The sequence below is a fragment of the Somniosus microcephalus genome, chromosome 5 (assembly GCF_052327205.1).
Source record: "Somniosus microcephalus isolate GS21.2 chromosome 5, FLI_Smic_1.0, whole genome shotgun sequence".
Taxonomy (NCBI): Eukaryota; Metazoa; Chordata; class Chondrichthyes; order Squaliformes; family Somniosidae; genus Somniosus; species Somniosus microcephalus.
In genome coordinates, this window is record NC_140991.1 from 311,797,636 (window position 1) to 311,815,012 (window position 17,377).

A 17,377-nucleotide genomic window follows, 5' to 3' on the forward strand; every position below is an offset into this window, starting at 1 on the left:
GCTTACATGGGACACACAGCTTATCCTTCCAACAATTATTTTGACACCTTGACAGTCGTGCCGAGGTGCCCAGCTACGATTCTGTAAAAGTAGCTGCCACAACTCGATCAACACGGGAGAAAAACGTGACAAATTATGTTTAAAGTGTATGATTGGAGGACACACCTTGTACAAGGCCTCTTAAACTTTGTGTGAATTCAGTTCATATTAAAATCAGAGCAAATTTCAAATTAATTCTTTGCGGAAGCTTGGTGTCCTATTTGACCCCAAGATGAGCTGCCAAACGCATATTCAGGCCATCGCTAACATCGCCTGACTCCACCCCACCTCAGATCATCTGCTGCTGAAACCCTCATCCATGCCTTTCTGACCTCCAGACTTGACTGTTCCAAAGCTCTTCTAGTCTGTCTCCCACATTCCACCCTCCGTAACCTTAAGGTCATCCAAAACTCGGCGGCCCGTTTCCTAACTCACATCAAGTCCCGTTCGCCCATTACCCCTGTGCTCGCTGACCTACATTGGCTCCCAGTTAAGCAGTGCCTTGATTTCAAAATTCTCATCCTTGTTTCAAATTCCTCCATGGCCTCAACCCTCCCTATCTCTCTGATCTCCTTCAGCTCTACAACTCTCTGAAATATCTGCGCTCCTCCAATTCTGGCCTCTTGAGCATCCCTGATTTTGAATGCTCCACCATTGGTGGCCGAGCCTTCAGTTGCCAAGGTCCTAAGCTCTGGAATTACCTTCCTAAACCTCTGTGCCTCTCTACCTCTCTTTCCTTCTTTAAGACGCTCCTTAAAACCTACTTCTTTGACCAAACTTTTGGTCATCTCCCCTAAGTGGGAGGGGGCGGTACTGGACCTAATTCTAGGGAATGTAGCCGGGCAAGTAGTAGAAGTGTCAGTAGGAGAGCATTTTGGTGACAGTGACCATAATTCGGTGAGATTTAAGGTAGTCATGGAAAAGGACAAAGATGGACCGGAAATAAAGGTTCTAAATTGGGGGAAGGCCGATTTTAATATGATAAGGCAGGATCTGGCCAAAGTGGACTGGGATCAGCTACTTGTAGGAAAATCCACATCAGAGCAGTGGGAGTCTTTCAGAAAGGAAATATGTGAGAAGTCACACAACACCAGGTTATAGTCCAACAGCTTTATTTGAGATCACAAGCTTTCAGAGCGCTGCTCCTTCGTCAGCTGCTTCACCTGACGAAGGAGCAGCGCTCCGAAAGCTTGTGATCTCAAATAAAGCTGTTGGACTATAACCTGGTGTTGTGTGACTTCTCACATTTGTCCACCCCAGTCCAACACCGGCATCTCCACATCAGAAAGGAAATAGAGAGAGTCCAACACCAACATGTTCCCGTAAAGGTCAAGGGTGGGACCAAAAAGCCCAGGGAACCCTGGATGTCAAGGGATATACAAGAATGGATTAGGGAAAAAAGGAAGGCTTTTGGCAGGTACAAAGGACTGAAAACAGTGGAAGCCCTAGAGGCGTATAGAAAGTGCAGGGGGGTACTTAAAAAAGAAATTAGGAGAGCAAAGAGGGGGCATGAAAAAACACTGGTGGGCAAAATAAAGGAAAATCCCAAGGTGTTTTATAAGTATATACTAGCTGGGGGGGCCCGGCGTTGCCAGGGCAGTTTAGAGGGCCGCGCGGTTGACGGCCGGCCGCTGCCGCTCCCCCGCTCTGTGTCTGGGGCCACGCGGTTGACGGCCGCCCGCTGCCGCTCCCCCGCTCTGTGTCTCGGGCCGAGCGGTTGTGAGGCCCGGCCCGAATGACCCCAACTCGCCTCCCGCTCTGGAGGGCCGACGCAGCTGCCCCGCTAGCTGTTGAGGAAAAGCAGGGGAAAAAATGGCAGCGAGGTTTCGGGAGGCTGCAGGATTAGGTCCCGCCCGTGATGCACCGATTGGTCAACCATCAGGTCACTGAACTGTAGGATTGGTCAACCATCACGCCACTCAAGGCTAATGAGCGGTAGGATTGGTCAACTGCTAATGAGCGGATTTTTGAAAGTTTTTTGTATACTGTCGGAACAATTTTTGTCTGACCAAAAAGTAAATACACCTATGACATGCCCCTGATCATCAGCTTTCTTTTGATATAACAAATGTGTAGGTACGCTCTATAACTTTTGAGTGTATAGCGGACAGACAGACAGCAGACAGACAGGCATACAGACAGACATACAGACAGACAGACAAACCAACCGCTTTATATATATAGATTGAGGGCAAGAGGATAACCAGGGAAAGAGTAGGGTCCATTAGGGACCAAAGTGGCAACCTGGATGTAGAGCCGGAAGATGTAGGTGAGGTTTTAAATTAATATTTTGCATTGTGTTCACTATGGAAAAGGACAATGTAGGCATAGAAATCAAGCAGGGGGATTGTGATATACTTGAACAAATTAGTATTGAGAGGGAGGAGGTACTAGTGGTTTTAGCAGACTTAAAAGTGGATAAATCCCCAGGCCCAGACAAGATCTATCCCAGGCTGCTGTATGAGGCAAGGGAAGAGATTGCAGGGGCTCTGACACAAATTTTCAGAACCTCTCTGGCCACATGGAATGTGCCAGAGAACTGGAGAACAGCTAATGTAGTACCATTATTCAAGAAGGGTAGTAGAGATAAACCAGGGAATTACAGGCCAGTGAGCCTAACATCAGTGGTAGGGACATTATTGGAAAAAATTCTGAGGGACAGAATTAGTCTCCACTTGGAGAGGCAAGGATTAATCAAGGATAGTCAGCATGGCTTTGTCAGGGGGAGATCATGTCTAACGAATTTGTTTGAATTTTTCAAGGGGGTGACTAGGTGTGTGGATGAGGATAGTGCAGTTGATGTAGTCTACATGGACTTCAGTAAGGCTTTTGACAAAGTCCCACATGGGAGACTGGTCAAGAAGGTAAGAGCTCATGGGATCCAGGGAAATTTGGCACATTGGATCCAAAATTGGCTAGTGGCAGGAGGCAGAGGGTGATGGTCGAAGGTTGTTTTTGTGACTGGAAGCCTGTGTCCAGTGGTGTACCGCAGGGATCGGTGGTGGGTCCTTTGCTGTTTGTAGTGTACATTAATGATTTAGATATGAATGTAGGAGGTATGATCAGTAAGTTCGCAGATGACTCAAAAATTCGTGGAGTGGTAAATAGCGAGGAGGGAAGCCTCTGGCCACAGAACGATATAGACGGGTTGGTCAGATGGGCAGAGCAGTGGCAAATTGAATTTAACCCTGAAAAGTGTGAGGTGATGCATTTTGGGAGGACTAACAATGAATGGTAGGACCCTAGAAAGGACAGAGGATCAGAGGGATCTTGGTGTGCATGTACATAGATCCCTGAAGGCAGCAGGACAGGTAGATAAGGTGGTTAAAAAGGCATATGGGATACTTGCCTTCATTAGCCGAGGCATAGAATATAAGAGCAGGGAGGTTATGATGGAGCTGTACAAAACGCTAGTTAGGCCACAGCTGGAATACTGTGTGCAGTTCTGGTCGCCACACTGTAGGAAGGATGTGATTGCATTGGAGAGGGTGCAGAGGAGATTCACCAGGATGTTACCTGGGCTGGAGCGCTTCAGCTATGAAGAGAGACTGGACAGGCTGGGGTTGTTTTCCTTAGAGCAGAGAAGGCTGAGGGGGGGACCTGATTGAGGTGTACAAAATTATGAGGGGCATAGATAGGGTAGAAAGGAACTTTTCCCCTTATTAGAGGGGTCAATAACCAGGGGGCATAGTTTCTCAAGGTAAGGGGCAGGAGGTTTAGAGGGGATTTGAGGAAAAACTTTTTCACCCAGCAGGTGGTTGGAATCTGTAACTCACTGCCTGAAAGGGTGGTAGAGGCAGGAACCCTCACAACATTCAAGAAGCATTTAGATGAGCTCTCGAAACACCAAAGCATACAAGGCTATGGACCAAGTGCTGGAAAATGGGATTAGAATAGTCAGGGCTTGATGGTTGGCGTGGACACGATGGGCCTAAGGGCCTCTTTTTGTGCTGTATAACTCTGTGGGGGAAAATTTCAGTTGGTTTGTGCCTCCCGTTAGTGCCTTAAGAGGGCGCTAATGGGGCGCAAAGCAACTAGCGCCCGGGCGCGGTGATTATTGCGCCGCCCACAAAATTAACTAGACAGTTTGCGGCGGCGCTAAACACTACCACCATGATTTCCTGCGCCAGCAGACCGTGACATCAGTCGAGAGTGCAACGCCCCGGTAGCGCCCCGGACCGGATATTGAGTGGTGCCCCTTGTCTTACCGCCTGCCGCTAGCAACGACAGGTTGAGGGGAATGTTTTGCAGTCGGGAAGGGACTGGGAGAGCACTATTTAAAGGCGACCGCTTCCTGCCTTTTTTTTCGGTGAAATTTTTGCACCACGCATTCTGAGTGAGAGAGAGACTGCAGGAGATATTCAAAGCTGTGTTGAGGAGTTTGGGGTACCGAGCAGCACTTTACAGGTTCTTTCTTATCTGATCTTCCTTGCATTGATTTAGAAGAGAATATGGGGGCTGTACTCTGAGCTCTTTCCCTGGGTCTCTTCATTGTTCTTTCCAGCAGATTTGATGTACAGGTCTCTCCAGGCCGAGATTCAAGGCTGCAATGAGCAGGGTGTGGATGGAGAGCAAGATCGGCCCTCCCCTTTAAGAACTGGCCGGCGCCAGTGTGTCTGTGTTCCATTGCTGACTGACATCACATGAGCTTCGCCAGCGCTCTGAGGTAGCACCTCACTCCTCGGCGTTTGCGCCTTAAGACAGGTGCGTAGCACCTGATTTAGCGTTCCAATCATCGTCAGGGGCGATAAAAGCCAAGTTTGCAGTCAGAGGCGATAATTAGTGCCAGGCGCTAACCTTTGCGTCCGGCTGATAATTGCGCCCCAAATGGGGCGATACTGAATTTCTCCCCCTATGACTCTATGGCCTAGAAATTCAGTGGGCTGCGCCACCAGTTAGCGCCTAAAGAGGGCACTCAGTGGCTTTAGCGCCACTGGCCACACCTCCCGCGATATTTAGCGGGACGCTAATGGCGGCGTTAGCCTGTAGCGCTGTGCCACCACCGATGATGTCATCGGTGTGCGCAGTGCTCCGCTACTGCCCCGATCGCGATATTTGGTCGCGCCCGCCTCTGTAACGCCGGTCGCAAATCGTGCCCGGTTCACGGGGCCTACCTGTGGCGGTAGTGGCGCAAATTAAGGTGGAGTTGCGGGGTGGCCATTTTTTTCGGTGGCCGCCTGCCAGCACCTCCGACCCTGGCCTCCTGATCCCCCCCCCCCGGGAAGTGCCGGCTGTGTGCCGAGAGCCCGGCACTTCTCCTCGATGCCGGGCTCTTTTGCCGGCACTCGCGATCGGTCATCGTGCTGGTGCAGGCCCCTCCCCCTTAAGAAGGGGAGGAAGGCCTGCAGTACTTTGTGATATTCAGTTTCAGCGCCCCAAGAGGGACGCGGGGCGCCTCGAGAAGCGCCCCGCGTCCCTCTTGGGGTGCTCAAGCTGAATTTCCGGTGGGCGCAATGGCTCCGACCACAGCGGTAATTCTGGTGCCCAGGTGAGCTTGGCTAGGCCTATGACTATAATATCTCCTTATGTGGCTCGGTGTCAAATTGTGTTTGATAACGCTCCTGTGAAGTGCCTTGGGACGTTTTACTACGTTAAAGGCGTTACAAAAATACAACTTGTTGTTGTTTTTACTTCCGATAGGATCATAAAAACACACCCCAGAGGACAGTACAGCTCTCACGCCAGGGGAACTTTCCAAAATAGCTGCAACATTTATATTCCTATCTTTGCAATTCTGCTCATACCTGTAGTTACCAAATTACATCCTGGGAGAGCCCAAAATCATGTGTCTATAATTTTTTGAAAATTTGAATGGCTATAAAATGAGCCGTATCACAAATTCTGATTCATGTTTATTATAACCACTCAGAACAGCATTGAGTATTATATTTATTATAATGTCTAGACTCTAGCAAAAGACTCGGATAAACATTTACCGTGATAAGAATCATAGAATCATAGGATGATACAGCACAGAAGGGGGCCATTCGGCCCATCGTGTCTGTGTTGGGTCTTTGGAAGAGCTGTCCAATTAATCCCACACCTCTGCTCTGCTCCCCATAGCCCTGCAAATGATTCCCCTTCAAGTATGTATCCCTTTTGAAGGTGGCTGTTGAATCTGCTTCCACCACCCTTTCAGGCCATGCATTCTAGATCATAACAAGAACGGAAGTATAAACTAGAAAACCAGATAAGATACAGCTTATAATAAGTAGGCACGGAAATTAATGGTGGAAAACTGGCTGCTTAAATATTATTACAGATAAATATATTTTTTAAATTGCATATAATATCCCAACAAAATATGCGAGAAAGGAAATACTGTTTAGATGAAAAGTCAAGCTTATTTATTGGATCAGAGTATTATTTCACTACTATTAGAGCATGAAATGGACAGCAAGCAATCAGTTACAATGATTGTTGCTGGAGCTCCAGTTTGAGAAATAAATCTTTTATTCAGCAAACCTTACTGATACTTGTTACATAGAAATACTGTAAAACTGGTCCAAAAATTTCCTAGAAATTGATTGCAGATTTCCATAAACTTGAACTTCAAAAGGGAATGTCTTGCTTGACCAACCTCATTGCATTCTTTGAAGAGGTAACACGGAGAGTAGACAAGGGTAATGTAGTAGATGCAATATATCTAGATTTCCAAAAGGCCTTCGATAAGGTACCACATAATAGACTAATGAGTAAGTCAGAGCATGTGGCGTCAAGGGGACAATTAGCAGAATGGATAGCTAGCTGGCTGAAAGACAGAAAGCAGATAGTAGGGGTAAAGGGTAGCTATTCAAAGTGTCAGAAGGTGGGTAGTGGGGTCCCACATGGGTCAGTGCTGGGACCACTGCTTTTCACAATTTATATCAATGATTTAGACTTTGGAATCAAAAACATGATTTCTAAATTTGCAGACAACACCAAATTGGAAAGGATAGTCAGTACCGAGGAGGATTGCAACAAATTACAAGAAAATATTAATAAACTTGAAGAATGGACAATTAATTGGCAAATGAATTTCAACATTGATAAATGTGAGGTATTACATTTTGGTATGAAAAATAAGGAGGTCACTTACACTTGGAAGTTAACAATCTAAATGGGGTAGAGGAACAAAAGGATGTGAGTGTAAAATACACAAATCACTATAAGTTGCGACATAGGTCAATAAGGTCATAACAAAAGCAAACCATGCACTAGGGTTTAATTCTAGAGCGATAGAATTGAAAAGTAGAGAAGTTATGCTAAACTTGTATTGAACCTTGGTTAGGCCACACTTGGAGTACTGTGTACAGTTCTGGTCATTATATTAAAAAAAGGACATAGAGGCATTGGAGAAGGTGCAAAAAAGATTTACAAGGATGATACCAGAAATGCGAGGGTATACCTATCAGGAAAGGGTGAACAGGCTGGGTCTCTTTTCTCTTGAAAAGAGAAGGCTGAGGGGTGACCTAATAGAGGTCTTCATAATTATGAAAGGTTTTGATAGAGTGGACACAGAGAGAGCAAAACTAGAAGCCATCAATATGAGATAATCACCAAGAAATCAAATAGGGAATTCAGAATAAACTTCTTTACCCAGAGAGTGGTGAGAATGTGGAACTCGCTACCACAGGGAGTGGTTGAAGCGAATAGTATAGATGCATTTAAGGGGAAGCTAGATAAGTATATGAGGGAGATGGGAATAGAAGGTTATACTGATAGAGTTAGATGAGGAAAGACAGGAAGAGGCTGGAGTGGAGCATAAATGCTGGCATGGACTGGTTGGGCCGAATGGTCTGTTTCTATGCTGTATATTCCATGTAATTCTATGTAATGACCAAAAACTTGGTCATAGAGGTAGGTTTTTAGGATTATCTTAAAGGAGAAGTGAGAGGTAGAGAGGCAGAGAGGTTTAGGGAGGGAATTCCAGAGCTTAGGGCCACCAATGGCGGAGCGATTAAAATCGCGGAAGCGCACAAGGCCAGAATTGGATGAGCGCAGATATCTTGGAGGGCCGTAGGGCAGGAGGAGGTTACAGAGATAGGGAGGGGCGAGACTATGGAGGGATTTGAAAATAAGGATGACAATTTTAAAATTGAAGCATTGCCGGATCGGGAAACAATGTAGGTCAGCGATGAGTGCACAGCAAACATTATCTGCAATGATGGCCTCAGATGGTACCAACATAGATCAAGAACTGAATAAAATGATATCACAGATTGAACAGAATGTATTTCTGGAGTAATTTTAAGTCTACGGTGCAATCTCAGGGCTGTAAAATTGCTTGAGATATGCTCACACATTCACAGTATCATCGGAAGCTGCTGATTGGACTATTGCCTTGTGGTCATTCCCTAGTCAATGTTATCCAGTGTAAAAGTCATCTCATTTTCACAGAAACAAAGAAAGAAAATATGAAAAGAAAAATAGAGATTGAGAGGCAGAAAAAAAGTGAAGCAAGAGAGAGAGTGAGAGTGAGGAAGGGTTTCTGGGAGAGGACAGTTTAGAATTCACACTTAGCTCTGTGCGTGAATAGCTGAATAATGCTGCACTTTCCCAATAGTATGAGCGATACTCACACTGCTGTTACCTGATTGGCTGTTGCTCGCATAATATCATAAATGACTTACAAAGCGGCTTCTTCTCAAAACAATCTAATGTTGCCAAGATTGGTCATGGACCAGAGTTTCAAACCTGCATTTTATTTTACTTCATAACACGATCAATGAGGTCATAGAAGTGTTGTCATATCATACATACCATAACCGTATGATCATAGAGTTGGGCGGTAACGTTACATTCTCCAGGACATCTGCTAAATCCACCATTTCAAGCTTTTTGCTAGCATGCTAGAGTGACTGTCTCTTCCAATTTAGTTAATTGATGTTATGCCTCTTTCACCTCCCTTTCATTACAATGACACTTTTCTTTGAAGTGGAGCTTTAAGTGCCTGCAACAGGAGAAAGAAAAAACATACAACAATAACTTGCATTGTGTATATCGCCTGTAACGTTTATCCCAAGGCGCTTCACAGGAGCGTTCTCAAACAAAGTTTGACAGTGAGCCACTAAGGAGATATTAGGGCAGATGACCAAAAGCTTGGTCAATGAGGTAGGTTCTCAGGAGCATCTTAAAGTCAGAAAGAGAGGTACGGAGGGGGATAGCTTTAGTGTAATAAAAACAGAAAATGCTGGAAACACTCAGCAGGCCAGGCAACATCTGTGGAGAGAGAAACAGGGTTAACGTTTCAGGTCAATGACTCTTCGTCAGAACTGGGATAGCTTTAGTGTGTCAGCCGTGGCTCAGTGGCTAGTACCCTCGCCACTGAGTCAGAAGGATTGTGGGTTCAGGTCCCACTCCACAGACTTGAGCATAAAAATCTAGGCTGACACTCCAATGCAGTACTGAGGGAGCGCTGCACTGTCAGAGTGTGTTGTTTCGGATCAGACGTTAACCGAGGCCCCGTCTGCTCTCTCCGGTGGATGTGAAAGATCCCATGTCACTATTTCGAAGAAGAGCAGGGGAATTATCCCCGGTGTCCTGGGCCAATATTTATCCCTCAATCAACATCAGTAAAACAGATTATCCGGTCTGTATCACATTGCTGTTTGTGGGAGCTTGCTGTGCACAAATTGGCTGTCACGTTTCCTACATTACAACAGTGACTGCACTTCAAAAAGTAGTTCATTGGCTGTAAAGAGCTTTGAGACATCTGGTGGTCGTAAAGGTGCTATAGAAATGTAAGTCTTTCTTTCTTTAGGGAGGGAATTCCAGAGCTTAGGGCCTCAGCAGCTGAAGGCACAGCTACCAATGGAATGATTGAAATCGGGGATGCTCAAGAGGCCAGAATTGGAGGAGCGCAGATATCTCAGGGGGTTGTAGGGCTGGAGAGGCTACAGAGATAGGGAGGGGGCGAGGGCATGGAGGGATTTGAAAACAAGGATGAGAATTTTAAAATTGAGGTGTTGCATGTAGGCCAGCGAGCACAGGGGTGATGGGAGAACGGGACTTGGTGCGAGTTCAGATCCGGGCAGCAGAGTTTTGGATGAGCTTAAGTTTATGGAGAGTGGAAGCTGGGAGGCCGACCAGGAGTGCATTGGAATAGTCAAGCCTAGAGCTAATAAAGGCATGGATGAAGGTTTCAGCAGCAGATGAGCGAAGTCAGGGGTGGAGTCGAGCGATGTTACTTCTACAATGGTCCAATAAGCTACTCACAGGCATGTAGGAGTGTATGATAACTGACTCAACTTATCACCACTTTTAGGAGGCTAAATTGGGCCGTGTGGCACCCATTTTTTAAGGCGTTACGCGGCCAACTAAGACCCGATTTGAAGTGTGCAGGACGCCATCTTAGTAATGGCGTTTGTGTGCACACACCTAACGACCACCAGCAGCATATAGAGCAGTGAGATGATGATACGAATCAGTGTGCAACTTCCCACTCCAGCCAGCGCTCTGTCTTAACCTCACATCACTGAATACGACTTTTACTGGAGTGAAGGACGCCCCTGACATGAATCAGTCATTAATGAAAGAAAGACTTATGAAATAATACTGAGCGGCCTACGGGTGGCGCTGTCCAGGGAGAGTATAAATACTCGGGCACTGGCCCAGCTTGCGCAGGACATTCTTAACAGGAACTAGTGAAGGACACAACTAGACCTCCATGTTGCAAAACAGTTGATTAAAGCTTTGTTTAACGCTTAGACCAAGTGCCTAGTAGTTTTCTTACATCACCCCCCACCAGTGCTACTTAAAGGGATCATGAACTACTTACTGCAATTGTACGCATTTTTGGAGATTTCCTATACTTGTCTCTCTCAGATGTTCAATATATTACAGCACAGATTCAGTTCACAAAGGACTTTCACCATTTCTTGCAGCCCCAATGCAGCCCCCCCCTTTAAGAGGTGCAGGCTGCCCTTAAGTAGCGCTAGCCACTCGCGATATCGGGCCCCCTGCTGATGCGTCCAGCCAATGAACAGCGTGGGTAGCGCTGGCTGCGCGCAGCAATCGTGTAAAGCAGCAGGCAGCACCAACTTAAAGCAACGAACGGCCATGGGTTAATCGCGATCCGCACGCCCATTTTCGGGGGTTATCCAAATCAACCACCTTAATGGTTTAACTTTGCTAAGTGAAGAAATGATGGGGTACAATCTCCGTGGGAGGGTTCTCTCGATCTCTCGCTGCTACTTCGGCAGAATGTTGACGGAATTCAATCCGGAGAAGTGTGAGGTAATGCATTTGGGGAGGGCTAACAAGGAAAGGGAATACACAATAAATGATAGTGTAACGTCCGTGTGTAATTGAGACACGGACTGCAGAAGTTGGTTATAACAGGTGTTTACTGAATGGAGGCAAAACTGGAACTACTATACAAAGTTACTTCACAGGCTTATATACAGGGGTGGTCACTGCTGGTACTGCAGTATGCAGGGGCTGCAGAATATAGTTCCTTCTTCAAGGTACATACACTACTGGTAGGACACTGAGAAGTGCAAAGGATCAGAGGAACCTTGGTGTGCATGTCCACAGATCCCTGAAGGTAGCAGGACAGGTAAATAAGCGGGTTAAGAATGCATACGGGATACGTGCCTTTATTAGCCAAGGCATAGAATATAAGAGCAGGGAGGTTATGCTTGAACTGTATAAAACACTAGTTAGGCCTCAGCTAGAGTACTGCGTGCAGTTCTGGTCACCACATTACAGGAAAGATGTGATTGCACTAGAGAGGGTACAGAGGAGATTTACCAGGATGTTGCCAGGACTGGAGAATTTTAGCGATGAGCTAAGATTGGATTGGCTGGGGTTGTTTTCTTTGGAACAGAGGAGGCTGAGGGGAGACCTTATTGAGGTGTATAAAATTATGAGGGGCCTAGATAGAGTGGATAGGAAGGACCTATTTCCCTTAGCAGAGAGGTCAATAACCAGGGGGGCAGAGATTTAAAGTAATTGGTAGAAGGATTAGAGGGGAGTTGAGGAGAACTTTTTTCACCCAGAGGGTGGTGGGGGTCTGGAACTCACTGCCTGAAAGGGTGGTAGAGGCAGAAACCCTCATCACGTTTAAAAAGTACTTGGATATGCACTTGAAGTGCCGAAACCTACAGGGCTACGGACCAAGAGCTGGAAAGTGGGATTAGGCTGGATAACTCTTTTTCGACCGGCACAGACAAGATGAGCCGAAAGGCCTCCTTCTGTGCCATAAATCTCTATGATTTCTGTGATTCTAGGACTCCTGAGAGACAGCACGGATGGCCGCTGGTGCCATTTGTCCGGGATTTCATTCTACAACATGAAATATAATTTTTTTTTTAAATGAAGAGAGCTCTCAGAATGAAACGTTTTAGCGAGGCTCTATCTTTCCCTTTTGCCAGCACTTGTATTTAGAGGATGTTAAAGGAGGTAAGAATATAGGTCATGTAGCCACAAAAGCTGTCTCCCTCCGCAGACTCTGTAAAATCTACCCGATCGTTTAGTCCACAGAATTCTCATCCGTTTCCATCCCCTCTCATATTCAAGCCAGACTTCCAAAGACAACACTTGTAATAGCTGTGAAAATTGGTTAATATTTATTCGCCAAAGATTTATTCCTGTTTTGGTTTGGATGTGTTATTTTTCTTTGTGATGTCTTATATCTCAAGTCATTCACACATTGCCATCACAGTGTGACATCTTAGAGGCACAGGTTTCTAATACACTTGTCACTTCTTTTTTCCATTTAGAGGAACTAGAAAGGATAAATATATAGGATAGCGTGCAAGCTGGAGTATGTTACCAGGCGGCAGCACATCAAGGAGTTCAGATGATATCACAACAATAGCCGTGAATCTCAAGCAGTTCACCAGTGCCATCTAATCCCTGAGATCTATTGGACCCTTGAACTATAACTCCGATCTGTGATAGCTTTTATAAATATGTGCAGTTCTAGCTTGTAGGGTCGGTTTTATTTAGTTTAAACATAGAAACATAGAAACATAGAAGATAGAAGCAGGAGTAGACCATTCGGCCCCTCGAGCCTGCTCCGCCATTCAATGAGATCATGGTTGATCATCCAAATTCAGTACCCGGTCCCTGCCTTCTCCCCATGTCCCTTGATCCCTTTAGCCTTAAGAAATATATTTAACTCCTTCTTGAATATATTTAATTAATTGGCCTCAACTGCCTTGTGTGGTAGAGAATTCCACAGGTTCACTACTCTCTGGGTGAAGAAATTCCTCCTCATCTCAGTCCTAAATGGCTTACCCCTTATCCTTAGAATGTGACCCCTGGTTCTGGACTCCCCGACCATCGGGAACATCCTTCCTGTACCTAGTCTGTCTAGTCCTGTTAGAATTTTATACGGAAGATGGCAACGGAAGCCCCGGCTTCTTGCAATCAAATAATGAGATTTGAGCTGGAGTGATATTGTTTATTTAACAGCATGTTGCGTGGAAACAGCACACCCAAAGCATATCATCAAGCAATACTTCTTAACCACTCCATGAAAAACCTTATACTGTTAGAATTGACTGTTAGTGGTAGGAAGATGAAGATATGAATGTAAACTGTATTGATTATTACAACCTCAACAGTCATGTAGCCGAAATAAAGTACAATCTCAATTTCACGTCCAGCTCAGAAGGAAGCCATTCGGCCCATCGTGCCTGTGCCAACTTTTTACTAAACTAAAACTAATCCCACTGTCCCGCCCTTGAGCCCTGTCCCTGTCTTCTTGTAACGCTTATCCAATTTACTCTGTAAAGATGCAATGCTTCCTGCCTCCCTGTCGCAAAGCATTCCATGTTCCAACAGCGTCTCTGCATAAAGAAATGCTTCCTGACCTCTCTCTTCACATTCTTAGTGACGACTTGAGGTCCCCAATTACCAACTTTCAGACTACAAAAAGATAATGCAAAAAGTCTGCCGAAAAACGATGGATGTATTATTGGGCCCATCTGAAGATAGTTTAGTTCAACACCAAAACATACAAGATCCTAAGGGGGATTGACAGGGTAGATTCTGAGGTTGTTTCCCCCTGGCTGGAGTGTCTAGAACCAGGGGTCACAGTCTCAGGATAAGGGGTCGGCCATTTAAGACTGAGATGAGGAGGAATTTCTTCACTCAGAGGGTTGTGAATCTTTGGGATTCTCTACCCCAGAGGGCTGTAGATGCTGAATCATTCAGTATATTCAAGGCTGAGATAGATAGATTTTTGGACTCTGGGGGAATCCAGGGATATGGGGATCGGGCGGGGAAAGTGGAGTTGAGGTTGATGATCAGCCATGATCTTATTGAATGGTGTGGCAGGCTCGAGGGGCCGTATGGCCGACTCCTGCTCTTATTTCTTATGTTAAAAGAAGTGCAAAATTATAGAATGCAAACTAAATTGTAGTGTAGGAGTCTACGTACTCCTAACAAAATATACTGAACTCGGAGAGGTTCAACAGAAAAGGTTTAATTGTTGAGACCACATGTTGAACACAAAAATGGAGTCAGAGACTACACCAAGTCGGACTGTCTTGCATCAGTCCACAGCTTCGACTGCTCCTCCCCCGCTCTGGGCTTAACTATGTTGCAGATCGAGTTTCTTAAAGGTGTGATCCTTCTTAAAGGCATGATGCCTGATTTATAGTCTACGGACCGAAAAGCAGATTGGTAATCGGTACGCCACAGTAGCATATTAGCACTGCTTGCAGAAATACATCTCCTTCTCTTTTAACTGGCATCCCGAGATAGCCCCTTAGATAGGAGGAGGCATCAGAAACAGAAGGATGGGAAGCCCTAGGTCTGAGGCACCAAGCTATATTTTTTTTGTGTTATTCATTCAAGGATGCGGGTGTTGCTGGACAAGGCCAGCATTTATTGCCCATCCCTAATTACCCTTAACCGAGTAGCTTATTAGGCCATTTCAGAGGGCTGTTAAGAGTCTGGAGTCACATATCGGCCAGACCGGGTAAAGACAGCTGATTTCTTTCCCTAGAAGGATATTAGTGAAGCAGAATGGGTTTTTATAGACGATCTGCTAGTTACATGGTCACCATTACTGATGTGACGTGAAGCTAAAACCCCCGTCTGCTCTCTCAGGTGGATGTAAAAGACCCAATGGTACTATTTCGAAGAAGAGCAGGGGAGTTATCCCTGTTGTACTGGCCAATATTTATCCCTCAATCAACATCACTAAAAAAAGATTATCTTGTCCATTATCACATTGCTGTTTGTGGAGTTTGCTGTGCGCAAAGTGGCTGCTGCGTTTCCTACATTACAACAGTGATTACACTTCAAAAAGTACTTAATTGGCTGTAAAGCTCTTTTGGACATCCTGAGGCCGTGAAATGCTATAGAAATGCAAGTCTTTCTTTATGGGCGATGTCATCCCATCCTAACAGTGAGAGAGCAGGCACTCTGAAACTGAATGAAATTCATGCTGGAGAGCTTTCTATAAATGCAACTCCTTCTTCCTTTCTTACATTTCAAAGGATCCATATGATAACCAACACATATATCAGTGCTAACAGGTACCTTCATTGAAATTGCTTATCAGAATTAATTCATAGCTTTTGTGCTTCATGAGATGGGGGATGTCGGTATTGGGGAACAGATGATGTTTCCACTAGTGTCACCCAGTCTCAGTGCCAAGTGTTTCCAGTATGCAGAGTAAAACGCTCTTCAGTCTGCCTTAATGATAAGGAGGAGAGCATGCCAGGGGATCTCAGAGATGTTGTAATTGTGACCATCTTCAAGAAAGGTGACAAGTCCGATTGCGCTAATTACAGAGGAGTTTCCCTGCTGTCTGCCACAGGGAAAGTCATCGCAAGAATCCTCCTCAATTGCCTTCTCCTAGTGGCTGAAGAGCTCCTCCCAGAGTCGCAATACGGATTCCGCCCACTATGGGGCACAATGGACATGATCTTCACCATGCATCAATTACAAGAGAAATGCAGAGAACAGCACCAACTGCTGTACATGGCCTTCTTTGATCTCACAAAGGCCTTTGACACTGTCAACCGTGAGGGATTATGGAGTGTCCTCCTCAAATTCGGCTGCCCTCAAAAGTTTGTCACCATCCTCTGCCTGCTTCACAACGACATGCAAGCCATGATCCTGACCAACGGTTCCACCACAGACCCAACTCACATATGGACCGGGGTCAAGCAAGGCTGTATCAATGCACCAACACTCTTCTCGATCTTCCTTGCTGCAATGCTCCGTCTCACATTCAGTAAGCTCCCCGCTGGAGTGGAGCCAATTTACAGAACAAACGGGAAACTGTTCATCCTCCGTCACCTCCAAGGTCGTCCCATCCTCTGTCGTCGAATTACAGTATGCAGATGATGCTTGCGTCTGCGCTCACTCGGAGGTCGAACTCCAAACCATCATCAACACCTTCACCGATGCGTACGAGAGCATGGGCTTTACACGAAACATCTGTAAGACAAAGGTCCTCTACCAACCTACCCCTGTCACACAGTACTGCCCCCCGATTATCAAAATCCATGACAAGGCCTTGGACAACGTGGACCACATTCCATACCTCGGGAGCCTACTGTCAACAAGGGCAAACGTCGATCACAAAGGTCAACACCACCTTCTGTGTGCCAGTGCAGCCTTCGGTCGCCTGAGGAAGAGAGTGTTTGAAGACCAGGACCTCAAACCCGGCACTAACTCATGGCCTACAGAGCAGCAGTGATACCCACCCTGCTATATGCCTCAGACACATGGACCATGTACAGCAGGCACCTCAAAGCACTGGAGAGGTACCACCAACGCTGCCTCCGCAAGATCCTGCAAATCCATTGGCAGGATAGGCAGACCAACGTCAGTGTTCTCGCTCAGGCGAACATCCCCAGCATCGAAGCTTTGGCCACGCTCGATCAGCTCCGATGGATGGGTCACATTGTCTGCATGCCCGATACGAGACTCCCAAAACAAGCGTTCTACTCAGAGCTCCGACACGGCGAGAGAGCCCCAGATGGGCAGAGGAAATGTTTCAAGGACACCCTCAAAGCCTCCTTGAAAAAGTGTAACATCCCCACCGACACCTGGGAATCCCTGGCCCAAGACTGCACAAACTGGAGGAGAAGCATCTGGGAAGGTGCCGAACACCTCGAGTCTCTTCGCCGGGAGCAAGCAGAAGCCAAGCGCAAACAGCGCAAGTCAACCTAAGCACACCACCCACCCGCCCCTTCAAGCACCGTCTGCCCCACCTGTGACAGAGACTGTAGGTCCCACATTGGACTCATCAGTCACCTGAGAACTCATTTTTTTAACGTGGAAGCAAGTCATCCTCGGTTCCGAGTGACTGCCTAAGAAGAAGAAGAGAATGGGAGGAGATTTACCACCATTGCCCTTGAGAAGGTGGTGGTGAGCCGCCTTCTTG